The sequence below is a fragment of the Zea mays genome, chromosome 6 (assembly GCF_902167145.1).
Source record: "Zea mays cultivar B73 chromosome 6, Zm-B73-REFERENCE-NAM-5.0, whole genome shotgun sequence".
NCBI lineage: Eukaryota > Viridiplantae > Streptophyta > Magnoliopsida > Poales > Poaceae > Zea > Zea mays.
In genome coordinates, this window is record NC_050101.1 from 66,487,477 (window position 1) to 66,507,813 (window position 20,337).

Below are 20,337 nucleotides of genomic sequence, written 5' to 3' on the forward strand. Positions count from 1 at the left end.
GTTGGCAGCTGTGGTTCATGCTCTTAAGATATGGAGACACTACTTGATGGGAGCTCACTGTAACATCTACACTGATCACAAGAGTCTCAAATACATCTTCACTCAGGCAGATCTGAACATGAGGCAGAGGAGATGGTTGGAGTTAATCAAGGATTATGATTTAGAGGTGCATTACCATCCGGGCAAAGCCAATGTTGTAGCAGATGCCTTGAGCAGAAAGGCCCAGTGCAATTGTATGAGCATGGATGCAAGAGTTACCACCCTGTGTGATGAGTTGTGCAAGCTGAACCTGGAAGTTGTTTCTTCGGGTGATTTAAACTATATCTCGGTAGAGGCCACATTACAAGAGCAAATAGTCAGGGCACAGATTGAAGATAAGGGTATTCAGGTTATCAAAGAAATGATCAAGCAGAAGGCAGAGAAATACAAGTGCTTCCGCCAGGACAGCAAGGGAATTTTATGGTTTGGAGATCGATTGGTTGTTCCCAAGGACCCTGAGCTCAGAAAGAAGATACTGGATGAAGCTCACCTTTCCAAGTTCTCCATGCACCCTGGTAGCAACAAAATGTATCATGATCTCAGATCTTTATATTGGTGGACCAGAATGAAGAGGGAAATTGCCAAGTACATATCCGAGTGTGACACCTGCCAGAGGATCAAAGCTAGTCATTTGAAGGCAGCAGGCCCTTTGCAACCCCTTCCCATACCATCTTGGAAATGGGAAGACATTTGCATGGACTTTATCGTAGGATTGCCCAATACCTCCAGGCACCATGATTCCATTTGGGTTATTGTGGACAGATTGACCAAGACTGCTCATTTCTTACCAGTGCATACCACCCACAAGACAAAGAAGTATGCGGAAATTTATGTTGATCAAATAGTGCGATTGCATGGTATTCCAAAGACCATTGTATCTGACAGAGGAGCACTGTTTGTGGCACGCTTTTGGGAGCAGCTGCAAGAATCACTTGGGACCCAAGTAATACGAAGCTCAGCATACCATCCCCAAACAGATGGCCAGACGGAAAGGGTAAATCAGATTTTGGAAGACATGTTGCGGGCATGTGCACTACACTACGGAAAAGATTGGGACAAGTGTCTTTCCTTGGCAGAGTTTTCTTATAATAACAGCTATCAGTCCAGTCTAAAGATGGCACCTTTTGAAGCCTTATATGGGAGAAGGTGTAGGACCCCGCTGAATTGGTCTCAAGCCGGAGAAAGCGAAATATTTGGGCCAGATTTGGTACTTGAGGCAGAGGAAAAGGTCAGGGTTATTACAAAGAACTTAGAAGCTGCTTAGGCCAGGCAGAAGAGCTATCATGACAAGAGGCGGAAGCCTCTACAGTTTGAGGTGGGAGATCATGTTTATCTTAAGGTATCACCCACCAAGGGTGTCCAGAGATTCGGAATCAAGGGCAAGTTAGCTCCTCGCTACATTGGACCCTATGAGATAAAAGCAAGTTGTGGACCCATAGCCTATCAATTGGAATTGCCACCTCACATGTTAGCAGTTCACAATGTGTTCCATGTATCTCAGCTGCGGAAATGTGTTCGCCTACCCACTGAAGTGCTACCGGAACCGGACATTGAGATAGAACCAGACTTGTCCTATCAAGAGTACCCCGTCAAGGTATTGGATCAGAAGGAGAGATCAACACGGGCAAGGTCAATCAGAATGTATAAAGTTCAGTGGAGTCACCATTCAGCAGAAGAAGCTACATGGGAGACTGAGGATTTCCTACGCTCTCGCTTCCCTGACTTTCTGCCCAAAGGAGTCGGTACGTAACCCCAAAACCCCACCCCCACCTGCCCTTTGAATATAATTATAAGAAGAACTTAGATAACAAGGGTAGTCTAAGTTGTGGATTTAACTTAAAAAGGACTTCCTTCTGAAGTTGCAAAGAGAATGACATTCGAAGAGCAATTAACAAGAGAAACTTGAGTAAAAGAAGGATTAGCACCCCTCTAGAGGACTCTGCCTAAAATCTCGGGACAAGATTCCTTTAAGGGGGAGGGCTGTAACACCTCAGGTGTTACCATGGCTAGAGCACACCTTGGTACTAAGGACTGTGATCACATGTGGTAAAAACTTAAGGAGAACATAAGAACCTTGGAGACCATGTGTTAACCAAGATTGCTAATGACCTAAGAAGCATCACTCAAGCTTTTGTGCACTTACTACCTTGGGCAAGAGGAGGGAAAACCCTAGACCTCTCTTGAACCCTATCTTCCAAAACCATGGTTGAGAGGGGGGAGAATAAGCAAATGTGCAAATCATGAGTTAATCTTTAACCAAACTTTAAGTAACTTTATAACCAGCAATTATGGGAAGGTAATGTTGCAAAAAGACCCCTGGAGAAACCCCAAATCCATTCCTTAAGTGGAGAGAGAGCTAGAGCTCTCTAATTCTCTCTAAGTCAAAAACTACACCTACACTAAAGATCAACCGTGTTCACCTTGAAGATGGCACCAAAACCACCTATGTTCTATACCAAAAATGTGGCATACCACCTAGGGCACCCACTGGAAAAAGTTGAGCCAGAGACCTTGACGTTTGACATGCCTTGGCATGGTTTTTGTCGCGAGGTGGGCAGAGAGACATACCTGATTTGGCGACCAAAGATCTCCCTACCTAGGGCATATCTACCATGGCGACTCACGGATGAGAGACAGCCCTAGGTGCCAGGAAAAGACTCGCGCCGGATTTTTGCCAAGATTCGCACGTTTGCGACTTGGGCGAGCTGTGGAACACGGGCAGAAGAAAAGCTCCACGTGTTCGACGCGCTCTGTGCATGCCAGAGCACGCTCGCGCGCGCCCCGCGTCACGCCAACGGCCAGCCGACGCCATGGCCCACGCCCGCGCCTATAAAGCCCACTCAGGCGTCGACCACACTCTTCCGCGCACGCTCAAACCTCACCGGAGCTCAACTCACCGTCGTTTGCCCGTGCACGGCGTGTCCGCGGCTACCCGAGCCCCTGCCGCCGTAGACCGGCCAGCCCAGCCTTTCCCAACCCCGTCCGACCCTCGGAGATGACTGAGCACACCGCGGTGAAGCTCCCCGAGCGAGGAATCGAAGTCTGCTTCGCCGGAGAGACCAGTCCACGGTCGCCAGAGTTCACAACCCCGCTGGAGTGCGTAGATCGGGTAATCCACTGAACCATTTTCCGATTCCTTGTGCACACAGTCTCTACGTCACCCCGTGAAGCTCACTGTGCCATTGGATTGAACCAGATCGCCGTAATTTGGCCGGCACACCCGCCGCCGACGAGGACACCCGCCTGCGCACGTGGACCGAGCGATTCCGGCCATCCCCGCCGTCGAGCCGTACATCGTTGTGACCGCCAGAGCCTCCCCGAGCCAACCCTGCCCCTCGCCGGACCTCTCTCGCCGCCGGTAAGCCGCGCCACCCTTTTCTTTCTTGCGGGTACAGTTTAAACCTAGGGAAGGACCGCGGGGGAGAAGGAAAGAAGTCTGGGGGGTTTTGTGAAATGTCAGAGACTCAAATGAATAATAGCGTGGGGGTATAACTGAGAGAGTTAGTTTGGAAATAACCCAGGGTCCTCGGTGTAAACTGCTTTTCCAGAAAACCTTTACTAAATCTGATTTTAAATTTGAACAGAACTTTAATAATTCATAACTTCTGTTTTATTCATCCAAATTTGGTCAAACCAATTTTGTCAGACTTTAAATAATGTAAACTGCTTAGGAAAAATATAAAACCCTTAAGTATTACAGAAAACTATAAGGTTCTGATTTAATTATTGTTTTGACCAAAAGCTAAATAATAGGGATAAAAATAGTTGCACTATTTGGCTAGGGTTAGAAAAATTTGGAGAAGTTTATATCCACCTACTGACCTATTAAAAATGTTAAACTTCTCTGTCCAACCCATTAAGTTAGTTTTTGCCATTTAATTTACAATATGCTTAAGGTTAAGAAAAATAGAAAAGGTGATTTAAATAATGAACCAGGGGGCACCCTTATTTTTGTTAGAGTACTTATTTAATGTAGTTTACTAGAAAAATCCATTATACCCTGGTTTAGTATAAAATAAGTAGGATCCCTTTTATTTTAGGAAAATAAGGAAAACTTAGAAAAACCCTACAAAAATGACCCCAAGGTGAAAACACCCCAACCCTTGGGATAACTAATGTTTGGTTATTAAGAACTTAGGAAAAATCTGAAATCTGCTGTTTGATATTTTTCAAATAACAATGTAGTAGAAAGTGCCTTTTTGGCATTTAACTTTTGAAAATCATAACTAAATGACCATCCCTTAGCTTTCTGTGATTTTTGGCACAGAAGCCTATTATTACTGTTCTATGCCAACAAAAATAACCCTTAGGACAGAACTCACCCCTAATTAAGAGATGTAGTGCAAAGTGGCCCATTTTACACAACTTTTGTTATTTTTTTCTGAAGCATAGCCTTTTTATTTTAAACTTCAAATTCCTAGAACAGGCTATAATGACCAATGGCAACCCACTGTAATTTTTACAGAATTTTTGGAAAATATTAAACCATTGTCGTAGTTCAAACCTACACTAGAAACCATAAATAGAAAATAAAAAAAGGGAAAGATGAATAATAGAAAATTAGTGTCATCCTAAAACCCTTTATAACTTGTCCACTGAAATATATAGAGGCAATACCGATTCCCTATGCTTATCCCTAGCAAAACCTAAACCTAGAAGTGATAAGCATAAACCATTAAAAGCCACGTATGACCCAGAAACCCTAAATTGCTCATTAACTTAGTTTTTCTTCTCTTAGCATAATGTTATTAAATCCTGCATAATCATGACATACATGTTCGTTGCATTTAGATAGACTGTAACCTTGCTGACGGAGGGTACGTCCTAGTGCCGGAGCAAGGAGCTGCTCAGGAGGTAGCCCCGGATCCAGCACCCGAGTCTGCACCAGAGGATCTGCCTGCCACAGCCTTGGAAGGCAAGCCCCGGTTTTATGCATAACCGTTATATATGCTATTTTACTGCACTTAATGTTTGTAGGCTTGTATTGTGCACTTAAGTGTAGGAGTTGACTGAAACCCTAGTTGCATGAACTCAGGATTCCTTTTGAGATGGATACTAGTATGCTAGGTCGAGTAGTGCTTTATTTAATTAGGATATCGGTAGAAGATGAGTGATTTTTCTAGCACTCGCGCGAGATCAGGAATTGGTTGTACCCACCTTTCATATCATATTGATAGTTGGTTGGTGGACACGGATCCATGGGGATGCGTGGTCTACGAGGTGAAATTGGAATAAGGATTAACATGCGGATACCTGAGTCAAGCGATTGAACGTACTAAGCACATGCCGAGAAATATGGTAAATCGGTAAGCCTAGTACCTGATTGAACCTGGCAGCAGATTGCCCTCCTCACGCGACCTAAGACGTGGTCTCCCATTCCGGTTATGGTGGGTACAAGTGCGGTCACTGCACGACGGCGGTCGGGGTCAGTGAGGCATTGTACGCCAAGGCGGTGAGCCCCTCTCTACTGACAGGGAATCGATGGGGACGGTTGATGTGTGTGGGGACGGAGTGCCCCTACATGTCGTGTGTTTAGGTTTACCTTGCAAGGATAAAAACTCGATTCGAATCGTCTGCTTCTCGCAGCTAATGAGACTGCTTGATCCATTGTACTGCATTGAGTAACAAGTGGAAATATGATGAGTTGATAAAAGATGTTGATTGCTAATAATGTTTGCTACTATGTATGAGTAGATAGTACACATTTAGCCTTAAGAGAGTCACACTTAAATTGACAAAGTTAAAACTTGACTTAGAAACTCAGCTAGTGCTTTTGGCAACCAAACCCCACAGCCAAACAGCTGCATGTCTAGAGGTAGAGGAGTAGACTCCTCACACCGGGTAAGTCTAGCTGAGTATTAGTATACTCAGCCTTGCTTGTGGCATAATTTTACAGGTTCTCTGGAGGACATGGTTACTGGAGTGACTTGGCCGTCCATCTTGCCACCGGGTTGGACTGTCGAGTGGGACCCTACCTCGGCTGAGGAGGAGCATGAGGAGTGATGGGACAGGCTTCCGCATCTCTCTGTTTATTTACCGTTAGTTTTATTCCGCTGCACTTCGAACAATGATGACTACTTTTGCAAAAACTCCGATGATGATGTAATAATTTAATACTCTTTAATGCATGGCTTTATGCTTTATTGTATTTGCTCTGTGACTCACCATCGAGTGAGATTGTGGTACTTGATCCTGTCAGTGGCCTTGTCGGACTAGATCCGAGGGATTGACAGGTTATTCCCATTTAAGTGTGGTCTAGCCTCTAAGGCAGGGCTTAGGCACTTAAGTTGGAATAATTCGGGCAGTTCCGCCACACCCCGTAGCCTGAGCTAGCTAGGGGTAGGGTAATGATGGCCCCCTGTGATGTGGTCGGTCCGAGCCCGAGGTCGGGCGAGGCGGTGACTCCTCCGAGGTCGAGGTTGAGTCCAAGCTCGGGGGTCAGGCGAGGCGGAGACCGTCGTCCGAGGTCGAGGCTGAGTCTGAGCCCTAGGGTCGGGCGAGGTGGAGTCCGTCTTCCGAGGTCGAGGCTGAGTCCGAGCCCTGGGGTCGGGCGAGGCGGAGACCGTCGTCCGAGGTCGAGGTAGAGTCCGAGCCCTGGGGTCGGGCGAGGCGAAGACCGTCGTCCGTCGTCGAGGTTGAGCCCGAGCCCTGGGGTCGGGCGAGGCGGAGTCCATCTTCTGAGGTTGAGGCTGAGTCCGAGCTCAGGGGTCGGGCGAGGCGGAGCTTCCTATGGCGCCTGATGCCGGTCCTGACGGCGGTTAGCCTCACCCTGACGGGCGGCACAGTAGTCGGAGTGGCGCAGGCGGCGTTGTTTTCCTATCAGGTCGGTCAGTGGAGCGGCAAAGGGACTACGGTCGCTTCGGCTCTGTCGACTGAGGAGCGCGCGTCAGGATAAGGTGTCAATCGATCCTTGCATTAAATGCTCCTGCGATACGGTCGGTTGGCGTGGCGATCTGGGCCTCGGGCGAGCCGAAGGTGCGTCCGTTGCTTGAGGGGACCCTTGGGCGAGACGTGAATCCTCCTGGGTCGGCTGCCTTTGCCCGAGGCTGGGCTCGGGCGAGGCGGGATCGTGTCCCTTGAGTGGACGGAGCCTTGACCTAAATCGTGCCCATCAGGCCTTTGCAGCTTTGTGCTGATGGGGGTTACCAGCTGAGATTAGGAGTCTTGGGGGTACCCCTAATTATGGTCCCCGACAGTAGCCCCCGAGCCTCGAAGGGAGTGTTGGTACTCGCTTGGAGGCTTTTGTCGCACTTTTTTGCGAGGGGACCGGCCTTTCTCGGTTGCGTTTCGTTCCGGTGGGTGCGCGCGAGCGCACCCGCCGGGTGTAGCCCCCGAGGCCTCGGAGGAGTGGTTTGACTCCTTCGAGGTCTTAGCGTGTTTCGTGATGCTTCGGCCAGTCTGGTTGTTCCCTCATGCGAACTGGCCGTAGCCTGGGTGCATAGTCAGGTTCCAAGTTCTCGGGTTGGTATGTTGACGCTGTCAACGGTTTGGCCGGAGTCAGGTTTGCGAGAGCAGCCCCCGAGCCTCCGCACAGAGCGAGAGGACGGTCAAGGACAGACTCGGCTTTTTTCATACGCCCCTGCGTCGCCTTTCCGCAAGGAGGAGGGGGGAAAGCGCCATGTTGCCCTCGGAGGGCGCCAAACATGGTGTCTCCAGTGAGTTGCTAACGGGTGATCCGAGTGGACTCCCGTGCCCCGTTCGATAAGGGTCGGCTAGTGGCCCAGAGGCGCGCTCCAAAAGTACCTGCAGGTGATTTGCTGGACCCGGTCCCGTTTGATAGGGTCCGAGGGCTCGATGCCTCCCTCTGATGGGATTCCGTTACAGAATCGCTCCCGCTGGTCTCGGAAATGTCCTAGGGTACCTCAAGAGCGTAGCTCGAGCCTCGGCAATGTATCGGACGTACCCAGAGTCATCCCCCGCTCTGCGTGCTCTGAGGTGGCTGTCGAACCCTTCGGGGGCCAGCCTACGAACCCCTGATCAGTAGTGGGCGCAGAGCCCGAGTGGTCTGAGGCGGCTGTCGAACCCCTCCGAGGGGCCAGCCTTCGAACCTCTGACCAGTAGTGGGCGCGGAGCCCGAGTGCTCTGAGGCGGCTGTCGAACCCTTCCAAGGGGCCAGCCTTCGAACCTCTAATCAGTGGGCGTGGAGAAGGATCCCTTTTGGAGTATCCCCTTTCCTAGTCCCTGTGGCAAGAGAGAGAAAGGGGAAGAGAAAAAGGGACATGAATTTGAACGACGTGGCGTACCTTTTTGACATGGTCATCATGGCGGAGGTGAAGCGTCGCCTGCTTCGCCTACCAAAGGTACCGCCTGTCCTGCCGCAGAGTTAATGCGATGGGACGAGTGGTTCGCGGGGCTGCCGTTGTGCGTGTGCGAGCCGTTCGAGGAACGGGCGTTTTGCCTTCGAGTTTTGAATTTCGCGGCGGGTTCGGGTGAAGTGTTGAACGGGTCTCGCCTGGGCCTTTACATATTTGGGAGAGGGACTGGTGACAGTTCTTTACTCTGCTGCTCGCCTCCCGCTTAGGTTTCCGCAACCCGAGGGAAATAGCCAGAGAAAGCCGTGCACCTCGTCCGCTCCACCGCCACCTCCTTCGCTTGGTGATGGCCGATCGGGTGACCGTCGTCTCGCCGCGCGACCCGTGGCCTTTCTCTACCGTCACGGTGGACGATTTGGAGGCCCTTGTTGCCGATGGCTTGCTTCGTCCCCTCTCCGGTGACCCGCAGCCGGAGTGGATTGGTCCCCCAAGCGGAGCCGCCCCATCCCCACCGCCAAGGTATGTTCTGAGTTTCGTCTCTTTCCACGAGCGGGGGTTCGGAGTGCCGGCGAGTCGTTTCATGCAGGCGATCCTGCATTTCTACGGGGTGGAGCCGCACAATCTCAGCCCCAACTCCATCGCGCAAGCAGCCATCTTCGCGGCGGTTTGCGAAGGGTTTTTGGGGATTGACCCCCACTGGGATCTGTGGACCCATCTCTTCTCCGCGGAGCCTTTTGCCTTGGCGATGGGGGAGAGGAGAGTTCGCATGGCGGTGCGGGCCGGTGGCTGCATCCTCCAGTTGAGGCAGGCGCGTGCGCAACAGTATATCCCCACCATCCTTGCCTCTTCAAACAAGGGGTGGCAGCGCCGGTGGTTTTACCTTCGGAACGACGATGGGAGGCTCCCATCGTTTTCTCAACGAGTGGTGACCACCGCCGGTACTAACTGGCGCTATGGGGCCCCGCGCGAGAGACAGAAGAATCTCCAGCCCCTTCTGGAGGCCTTGCAGGTGCTGCGAGATGGGGGGCTCACCGCCGCGGGGGTGGTTGCCGCCATCCATCGCTGGAGGGTGCTCCCCTTGACAGAGCGGCGACTGCCGCTTTCGCAGATGATGCCGGGGGTCGACCTGGGGGGTTCACAGATGTCCTCGGTCCCCCTCCCCGCCGATGACCTCCACAGGCGGGTAGCCGCCACGGTAGGAAAGCTGGACGCCGGTGCTCTTACCCAGCCCTCGATGCGCCCCAAGCGCGGGTGCATATCCCTGGTGAGTGTCTGCTCCTTCTTCCTTCTTGTGTAAGATTGCCCCTGGGTTCTCACAGCTGAGATTTCCATCCGTCCCTAGGAGGTGGGGTTTCACAAGCCTTTACTGCCACCGGTCCCAGAGGACGCGGTGGACCGAGCCGCGCGGAGGGTCGCTACGGAGAAGAAGAAGGAGAAGAAGGACGCGGAAAAGGCTCGGGCCCGCGAGCGGACGCGGGCTCGGGATGCCTTGGAGAGGCGTCGTCGGCGGCAGGAGAGGGACGGGCTCCCGAGGGAGCCATCGCCGGAGATGCCTGACGATGACGACGACGACGATGATGACGATGATGAAGACGATGACATGGCTGCCCGCCTTGGCCTCAACCCGGATCTGAGGCTGGGTCAGGGGTCGTCGAGCCAGCCCCCGAGTGGGCTGGCGCCGCCGGTATTCGGGGCCGAGACATCAGGGTCCCGGTCCGAAGAAAAGGGGCAGGCCGAGGGGGTACTTGACCCCTTGGCCGAGGTAGTTGAGGTGACCCCAGGGAGTCAGGCCGACCCGCCTGCTCCCCAAGAGCTGTTGCCCGTGCCGACTGCACAGGAGGCTGATCCTCGGGTCGTCGTGGCTGCGCCTGGGCAGTCTGTCCCTTTGGTGCCTCGGGCGCCCGAGGCAAGGATGGTGCCGAAGCCAGCGGCGGGGCTAACCTCGGTGGTACCCGTGGGGACCGAGGCTCGAGGGGCCTCCCCGCAGGCACGATTGGTCATGGCCCGGAGTGGGAAAGTATCTTAGGATACCTTTGTCCCGACTCCTCCTTCGTGTGTCCTGATCCTGCTCTTCTCTTTATTCCCAGCAAACGGAGGCACGGTTCGACCGGTCTGGCTCCCGGAAGGTCCTCAAGACGGCGTCGGCTTCTGCAGCCAGTGCCGCACCTGGCCTTGCCGGCCGGCTAGCCTCCACACAAGGTGCCTCCAAGCAGGGGGCACAGGCAGCACAAGTTGCCGTGGGGCGAGCTCCCGAGGCCGACCCCTCCATCGAGGCGGCCGCCGTGCCAAGGGAGACCACTGGCGCGGCCGCGGCCTCGAGCCCACCAGACGCGTTGCCGGCGCTGGCACCGGCTTCTGCCAAGGCTGTTGTCGTTCTGGCCATGGAGACACCCGCCGCCGCCAATGTTGAGATGGCAGAACCGTGGCCCATCCTGGGGAGCGGCAACCTCATCCTCATGTGGCGAGGTCCCAATGAGCAGCGTGGGTGGAGGCTCCGGTTCTGGACCCGTGGTGCTTTGGAACCCCTCCTCATTCTTGACGATGAGCGAGAGGAGCAGACCTAGGACGAGCTTCGCGAGTGCGCCAAGGCGACGGTGGGGTCGCTTCAGTCGACCCTGGAGGCCCTTTCTAGGGACGTTCCCAAGATCCTCCAGGTAAGGATTTCAGGCATACCTTTCATGTGATCAAGGCATTCTTTGTAACGTCCCGCTTCCCTTCCTTGAGATCTGACGGATCTGAGTACTGCCAAGTCGTCGTTCATCCGCCGCGAGGCCGACTCTGGGGTTCGCTGCGGTTTCTGAGGACCACGCTTGCCGAGACCACCGAGCGCCTTTCCCAACAGAGCGCCGAGGCAGCGGACCTTCGGTTGCTCTATGACGAGCTGGGGGCAGAGGCAGCGGCGGCGCGCGCAGAGGCGCAGCGGAGGCAGTCGGAGCTTGGCTAGGTCATCGGCAAGCGGGACCAATCCCGGGGTCGGGCCGCAGAGGCTGAGAGTCGGGCTGAGGCCCTTGGAGGCCAGCTAGCCGAGGCGTCTGCCCGGGCCGGAGCCCTTGCGGTGGACCTAGCCGTGGCCGTCGGGTCTGCTCAGTCCGCCTAAGCCGCAGTCTCGGAGCAGCGTGCCCGGGCCGAAGGTATGTCTTGGCTATTTCGAGATTTTGATTCAGCTTCATTCTTCAACTTGCGTTTGAAGACTTCTGCTTTGGCTGTTTGCAGGGCTCGAGTCCGCCCTCAACAAGTCCGCCAAGGCACTTGCCCAGGCGGTCGAGTAGAAGGAGGCCGACCGCGTGGCCATGTCCGAGGCTATCTCAGCCTTCTGCCAGATCTTTGGTCTTGACGACGTCCCCTCGGGAAGCTCCCCCAAGAGTCGCATGCAGGCCTTGGGTGACCACGCACGTGGCAGACTCTGTGAGGCGCTGCATCACGGCGTTAGGCGGGCCTTCGTCGTGCTCGCTTCCCACTATGATGTGGATCTGGAGCGGGTTAGCGAGGGGTATTGCCTTCCCGACGAAGATGAAGCTGCCCTGGCCGAAGTCTAGAGGCTTGACGCGGCCGCCGCGGGCCCAAGCGTGGTGCTGGCGACCACCTTCGAAGCAGAGATCCTTCCGCTTGCGCCATCGTCCGAGGCCAGGGCGGATCTCGCCGAGGGTGGAGACGAAGCCGAGGGTGCAGCTCCTTCTCCGGGCCACGCCTGATTCTGCCGGAGCAGTTTATTTTGAATTCGTATGTGTCTTTTGTGACCGCCGAGGCCCGAACACTTTGTCGTTGTGATATAAAGTTGTGTCTCTTTTCCTCCTGTTTCGCGTATCCGGACTCGTTCGTTAGTAGCAGGATTGCTTACCCAAGTAAGAGTTATTTTTCACGGTAGGTGACGAGTGAGGTATCCGTATCCCGGAGGCGTAGGAGTCCCTCGGCTCGGTCGGCCTTGCCACTTACATGCACTTTTATTTGTTTCTCGGGGTCATGTTACTGATATAGCCGGGAGACGCGAAAGTCGTTTTGGTGGAAGACTTCTTTCGAGGAAAATTTTGACGCAGAGGGGGTTCCCCCTTCTAGCCCTCGAGGCAGGGTCGAGTTTTGCCGAGGCAAGGCTGACCCTTCCTTGATGGCTTAGACTTCATATGTAAGCGAGGTATATGAACAACTTGAAAACATCTTAAGGGTAGAAGCGACGTAGCTGTCGGATGTTCCAAGCGTTGTTGTAGACCTCGCCTTGACTGTTGGCTAGCTTGTACGTTCCGGGCTTCAAGATCTTGGCGATGATGAACGGCCCTTCCCAGGGAGGCATGAGCTTGTGGCGCCCTCGGGTGTCTTGTCGTAGCTGAAGCACCAAGTCGCCCACCTGGAGGTCTCGGGACCGAACCCCTCGGGCGTGGTAGCGTCGCAGGGACTGCTGATACCACGCCGAGTTTAGTAAGGCCATGTCCCGAGCCTCTTCCAGCTGGTCCAGTGAGTCTTCTCGGTTGGTTCGATTGCTTCGGTCGTCGTACGCCTTCGTCCTCAGGGATCCGTATTCCAAGTCTGTGGGCAAGATAGCCTCGGCCCCATAGACTAGAAAAGACGGCGTGAAGCCCGTGGCTCGGCTTGGCGTCATTTTCAGACTCCAGACCACCGAGGGGGGTTCCTCCATCCATTGCCTGCCGAACTTGTTGAGGTCGTTGTAGATCCGCGGCTTGAGTCCTTGCAGAATCATGCCGTTGGCATGCTCTACTTGCCCATTCGTCATGGGGTGAGCTACGGCGGCCCAATCCACCTGGATGTGGTGATCCTCGCAGAAGTCCAGGAACTTTCTGCCAGTGAACTGGGTGCCGTTGTCGGTGATGATGGAGTTTGGGACCCCGAAGCGATGGATGATGTTGGTGAAGAACGCCACCGCCTGTTCGGACCTGATGCTGTTTAGGGGTCGGACTTCGATCCACTTGGAGAATTTGTCGATAGCGACTAGCAGGTGCGTGTAGCCCCCGGGTGCCTTCTGCAAGGGACCAACGAGATCCAGACCCCACACAGCAAACGGCCAGGTGATGGGTATCGTTTGCAGAGCCTGAGCGGGCAGGTGGGTCTGCTTTGCGTAGAATTGACACCCTTGGCAGGTGCGTACAATCCTAGTGGCGTCGGCCACCGCGGTCGGCCAGTAGAAACCCTGTCGAAAGGCGTTTCCAACGAGGGCCCGAGGTGCTGCGTGGTGACCGCAAGCCCCCAAGTGTATTTCTTGTAATAACTCCTGACCTTCGGTGATGGATATGCATCGCTGGAGGATGCCTGAGGGGCTGCGGTGGTAGAGCTCCTTTCCGTCACCCATCAAGACGAACGACTTGGCGCGCCGCGCCAGTCGCCGAGCTTCAGCTCTGTCAAGGGGTAGCTCTACTCGGTGGAGATATTGCAGGTATGGGGTCTGCCAGTTTCGATTAGGCGTGACCCCATTCCGCTCTTCCTCGACGCGCAGTGCCTCACCCTCGGGGGCCGAGGGTGCCTCGGGCTCAGCCGAGGATGCCTCGGGCTGAGTCGAGGGCGCCTCGGGCTCGGGCGTGTCGTCGGTCTTGACTGAGGGTTGATGTAGGTCTCGGGAGAAGACGTCCGGAGGGACCGTTGTCCGCCCCGAGGCTATCTTAGCCAGCTCGTCCGCAGTCTCGTTATATCATCGGGCGATGTGGTTGAGCTCGAGCCCGTAGAACTTGTCCTCCAGGCGCCGAACCTCATCGCAGTAGGCTTCCATCTTCGGGTCACGGCAGTGGGAGTTCTTCATGACTTGGTCGATGACGAGCTGCGAGTCGCCACGAGCGTCGAGGCATCGGACCCCTACCTCGATGGCGATGCGCAACCCGTTAACCAGAGCCTCGTACTCAGCCACGTTGTTGGACACCGGGAAATGGAGGCACAGCACATAGCGGAGGTGCTTCCCGAGGGGTGAGATGAAGAGCAGGCCCGCACCCGCTCCTGTTTTCATCAACGACCCGTCGAAAAACATGGTCCAGGGTTCCAGTTGGATGGGAGCTGCTGGAAGCTGGGTGTCGACCCATTCAGCCACAAAGTCCGCCAAGACTTGGGACTTGATGGCCTTCTGAGGGGCGAACGAGATTGTCTCGCCCATGATCTCCACTGCCCACTTCGCAATCCTATCCGAGGCCTCTTGGCACTGGATGATCTCTCCCAGGGGGAAGGATGACACCACAGTCATCGGATGAGACTCAAAGTAGTGTCGCAACTTTCGCCGCGTCAGAATTACCGCATATAGTAGCTTATGGATTTGCGGGTAGCGGATTTTGGTCTCGGACAGTACTTCACTGATGAAGTAGACTGGCCTCTGGACGGGCAATGTGTGCCCCTCTTCTCGTCTCTCGACCACGATCGTGGCGCTGACCACCTAAGTGGTAGCGGCGACGTAGATCAAGAGGGCTTCTCCGGCAGCGAGGGGCACCAAGATGGGCGCGCTTGTGAGGAGCGCTTTTAGGTTCCTGAGGGCTTCCTCGGCCTCGGGGGTCCAAGTGAAGCGCTCGGTCTTCCTTAAGAGGCGGTACAAGGGTAGGCCTCTTTCGCCGAGGCGCGAGATGAAACGGCTCAGAGCCGCAAGGCATCCCATGACCCTCTATACTCCTTTTAAGTCCTTGATGGGGCCCATATTGGTGATGGCCGCGATTTTCTCCGGGTTGGCCTCGATGCCCCGCTCGGAGACGATGAACCCTAGGAGCATGCCTCGGGGGACTCCAAAGACACACTTCTCGGGATTGAGTTTTACGCCTTTCGCCTTGAGACACCGGAATGTCGTTTCAAGGTCAGAGAGGAGGTCGGAGGCTTTCCTCTTCTTGACTACGATGTCATCGACGTAAGCCTCGACCATTCGACCAATGTGTTCTCCAAACATGTGGTTCATGTACCTTTGGTATGTCGCACCCGCATTCCTCAAACCGAATGGCATGGTAACGTAGCAGTACATGCCAAAGGGTGTGATGAAAGAAGTCGCGAGCTGGTCGGACTCTTTCATCCTGATTTGGTGATACCCTGAGTAGGCATCGAGGAAAGACAGGGTTTCGCACCCAGCAGTGGAATCCACGATTTGATCGATGCAAGGCAGAGGGTAGGGAACTTTCGGACATGCTTTGTTTAGACCAGTGTAGTCTACACACATCCGCCATTTCCCTCATTTCTTTCTCACAAGCACAGGGTTCGCAAGCCATTCGGGGTGGAATACCTCTTTGATGAACCCTGCAGCCATCAGCTTGTGGATCTCCTCGCCTATGGCTATGCGCTTTTCTTCGTCGAATCGGCGCAGAGGTTGCTTCACGTGTCGGGCTCCAACTCGGATGTTTAGCGAGTGCTCGGCGACATCCCTCGGTATGCTAGGCATGTCCGAGGGACTCCACGCAAAAACTTCGGCATTCGCGCGGAGAAAGTCGACGAGCACTGCTTCCTATTTGGGGTCGAGCTCGGAGCCGATCCGGATCTGCTTGGAGGCGTCGTTGCTGGGGTCGAGAGGGACGGACTTAACCATCTCAGCTGGCTCGAAGTTGCTGGCGTGGCGCTTCGCATCTGGCGCCTCCTTGGAGAGGCTCTCCAGGTCGGCGATGAGGGCCTCGGATTTAGCGAGGGCCTCGGCGTACTCCACGCACTCCACGTCGCATTCGTACACGTGTCGGTACGTGGAGCCGACGGTGATGACCCCGTTGGGGCCCGACATCTTGAGCTTGAGGTAGGTGTAGTTGGGGACGGCCATGAACTTAGCGTAGCATGGTCTCCCCAGCACTGCGTGGTAGGTTCCTCGGAACCCGACCACCTCGAACGTGAGGGTTTCCTTTCGGAAGTTGGAGGGAGTCCCGAAGCAGACGGGCAGATCGAGTTGCCCGAGGGGTTGGACGCGTTTCCCGGGGATGATCCCGTGAAAGGGCGTCGCACTGGCCCGGATCAAGGATAGATCGATCTGCAGGAGCCCGAGGGTCTCGGCGTAGATGATGTTGAGGCTGCTGCCTCCGCCCATGAGGACCTTGGTAAGCCTGATGTTGCCGATGACGGGATCGACAATGAGCGGGTACTTTCCTAGGCTCGGCACGCGGTCGGGGTGGTCGCCCTGGTCAAAGGTGATGGGCTTGTCGGACCAATCTAGGTAGACTGGCGCCGCCACCTTTACCGAGCAGACCTCCCGACGCTCTTGCTTGCGGTGCCGAGCCGAGGGGTTCGCCGCTTGCCCACCATAGATCATGAAGCAGTCGTGGACCTCGGGGAACTCCTCTGCCTTGTGATCCTCCTTCTTGTCGTTGTTGTGGGCTCTGCCACCTTTCGCCGGTGGCTCGGCCTTGTGGAAGTAGCGCCGAAGCATGACGCATTCCTCAAGGGTGTGCTTGACGGGACCCTGATGATAGGGGCACGACTCCTTGAGCATCTTGTCGAACAGGTTGGCGCCTCCGGGAGGCTTCAGAGGGTTCCTGTGCTCGGCGGCGGCGACAAGGTCTGCGTCGGCGGCGTCGCATTTCGCTTGCGACTTCTTCTTGCCCTTCTTCCTCGCGCCACGCTGAGCGGACGCCTCGGGGACGTCTTCCGGCTGGCGCCCCTGAGGCTGCTTGTCCTTCCGGAAGATGGCCTCGACCGCCTCCTGACCAGAGGCGAACTTGGTGGCGATGTCCATTAGCTCGCTCGCCCTGGTGGGGGTCTTGCGACCCAGCTTGCTCACCAGGTCGCGGCAAGTGGTGCCGGCGAGGAACGCGCCGATGACATCCGAGTTGGTGATGTTGGGCAGCTCGGTGCGCTGCTTCGAAAATCGCCGGATGTAGTCCCGGAGGGATTCTCCCGGCTGCTGGCGGCAGCTTCGGAGATCCTAGGAGTTCCCAGGACGCACGTATGTGCCCTGGAAGTTGCCGGCAAAAGCTTTGACCAGGTCGTCCCAGTTGGAGATCTGCGCAGGAGGCAGATGCTCCAGCCAGGCTTGGGCGGCGTCGGAGAGGAACAGGGGAAGGTTGCGGATGATGAGGTTGTCATCGTCCGTCCCACCCAGCTGGCAGGCCAGCCTGTAGTCCGCGAGCCACAGTTCCGGCTTCGACTCCCCCGAGTACTTGGTGATAGTAGTCGGGGTTCGGAACCGGGTCGGGAATGGTGCCCGTCGTATGGCCCGGCTGAAAGCTCGCGGACCGGGTGGTTCGGGCGAGGGGCTCCGATCCTCCCCGCTGTCGTAGCGTCCCCCACGCCTGGGGTGGTAGCCTCGACGCACCTTCTCGTCGAGGTGGGCTCGACGGTTGCGGCGATGGTGCTCGTTGCCGAGGCGACCCGGGGCCGCAGGTGCCGTGTTCCGCGTGCGCCCGGTGTGGACCAAGGCTTCCCGCGTGAATCGGGAAGTCGCGGCGCGATGCTCCGGGGGGTACCCCTGCCTTCGGGAGGCAGAGCTCTCGGCCCGTCGGACCACGACATCTTCCAGGAGATTCTTGAGCTCTCCCTGGATACGCCGCCCCTCGGTGGTGGATGGTTCCGGCATCGCTCGGAGTAGTATCACTGCGGCAGCCAGGTTCTGGCCGACCCCACTAGAAGCCAGGGGCAGCCTTGCCCTGGCATCGTTGGCGGTGCGGTGCTGGACATCCTGGGCCAGACGACGCGCTCCTCTGGCCGGTGCTCGGCCTGCCCACTCCTGCCTGATATTTTGTCGAAGCTGCACAAGTTGTCCTGCTTCCTCGTCGAGCCTGGCCTGTACCTCGCGGATTTTCTCGAGCTGTGCGTCCTGACCCCCCGCAGGGACTGGGACCATAGCTAGCTCCCGAAGGATGTCAACGCGAGGCGCAGGCCTAGGGGATCACCGTCCTTCGGCATACCAACATGGTTGCCTTTGTCGGGACCCCCTAGATCGACGTGGAAGCATTCGTGACTTGGGCCACAGTCCTCGTCGCCGAGGCTGTGGCTGCTATCGGAGCAATCGGAGAGGCAGTAGTCACATGCGGTCATGAAGTCCCACATGGCACTGGGGTTATCGAGCCCGGAGAAATCCCAACCAGAGTCGGGCTCGTCATCTTCCTCGGAACCCAGGGGCCCGTAGGTCGAGACGGCCGTCAGCCGGTCCGAGGGTGACCGCATATGATACCTCAGAGGGTTTGGACATGCCTTTATGAAAGCGTCCACCGAAGTGGGGTCGCTTGGTGGGTCGCAGCTGAATCTAAAAGGCATGGGATGGGAAATGGACGGTACCTCTTGATCGACGGGTGGTGACGAAGTCACGTCGGGGACGGACTGCACCGTTGTCTCAGGTACGAGGCTAACGCCCAGCAAGTCATTCGCGAGCGTGCTAGCGTTGTCCGTCTGCTTGGGTTTGGTGTGTTGCGGGGAAACGGCGCTCGTCTTCGTCTCAGACGCGAGGTCAACGCCCAACGTGTCCCCCGCTTGGGCGCCGGCGCCATCGACTCGCTCGACAGCCGACGAGGTGCCGCCTCCTGCTTGGCCATGCCTGCCCCGTCTCCTCCTCCGTCGGCGGGGAAGGTGATGGGACAGACCCGGATGTCGCTCTTCCGCCACGTGGGGAAGACGTCGTCGATTCCGCCGCCGGTGGGCAGGCTGACGGCCGCCATTGTCGTTGTTGCACGGCGGAGGAAGGAGTATCATGTCGTAGCTGTCGTCGAGGGACATGAACTCAAGACTCCCGAAACGGAGCATCGTCCCGGGTTGAAGAGGTTGCTGGAGACTACCCATCTGGAGCTTGACGGGAAGCTGTTCGTCAACATGCAGCAGGCCCCTACCTGGCGCGCCAACTATCGGCGTTTCGACCCCGGGGGGTCCCTGGACCGATGAGTAAATTGTCGCCGCGTGTCCCAGCCCAGATGGGTCGGCGCGAGACGGAGCACAGAGGGGGGAAAATAGCAAAGGGGAACCCGCGGCCTCCGTGTTGTCCTGCGCCCAGGTCGGGTGCGCTTGTAGTAGGGGGTTACAAGCGTCCGCAAGGGAGAGTGAGAGAGAGAGAGAGAGAGAGAGAGACTGTCCGCCAGCCCGTTCTCCCGCACGGCCAACCCTCTCGTACGAGAGCCCTGGGCCTTCCTTTTATAGACGTAAGGAGAGGGCCCAGGTGTACAATGGAGGGTGTAGCAATGTGCTAACGTGTCTAGCAGAGAGGAGCCAGAGCCCTAAGTACATGCCGTCGTGGCAGTCGGAGAGGTTTTAGCGCCCTGTTCATGTGATGTCGTGGCCGTCGGAGGAGTGCTTGAGCCCTGTGGAAGTACAGCTGTCAGGGCTGTCGGATCCTTGCTGACGTCTCCTTGCTTCCGTAAGGGGCTGAGAGCCGCCGTCGTCATGGAGCACGCGGGGTGCCATCATTACTTGTTTACCGGGGCGAGCCAGATGGGACGCCGGTCTTGTTCCCCGTAGCCTGAGCTAGCTAGGGGTAGGGTAATGATGGCCCCCCCTATGACGTGGTCGGTCCGAGCCCGAGGTCGGGCGAGGCGGTGACTCCTCCGAGGTCGAGGTTGAGTCCGAGCCCAGGGTTCGGGCGAGGTGGAGACCGTCGTCCGAGGTCGAGGCTGAGTCCGAGCCCTGGGGTCGGGCGAGGCGAAGTTCGTCTTCCGAGGTCGAGGCTGAGTCCGAGCCCTGGGGTCGGGCGAGGCGGAGACCATCGTCCGAGGTCGAGGTAGAGTCCGAACCCTGGGGTTGGGCGAGGCGGAGACCGTCGTTCGTCATCGAGGTTGAGCCCGAGCCCTGGGGTCGGGCGACGTGGAGTCCATCTTCCGAGGTCGAGGCTGAGTCCGAGCTTAGGGGTCGGGCGAGGCGGAGCTTCCTATGGCGCCTAAGGCCGGTCTTGGCGGCGGTCAGCCTCACCCTGACGGGCGGCACAGCAGTCGGAGTGGCGCAGGCGGCGCTGTTTTCCTGTCAGGTCGGTCAGTGGAGCGGCGAAGTGACTGCGGTCGCTTCGGCTCTGTCGACTGAGGAGTGCGCGTCAGGATAAGGTGTCAGTCGATCCTTGCATTAAATGCTCCTGCGATACGATCGGTTGGCGTGGTGATCTGGCCAAGGTTGCTTCTCCGTGAAGCCTGGGCCTCGGGCGAGCCGAAGGTGCGTCCGTTGCTTGAGGGGACCCTCGGGCGAGACGTGAATCCTC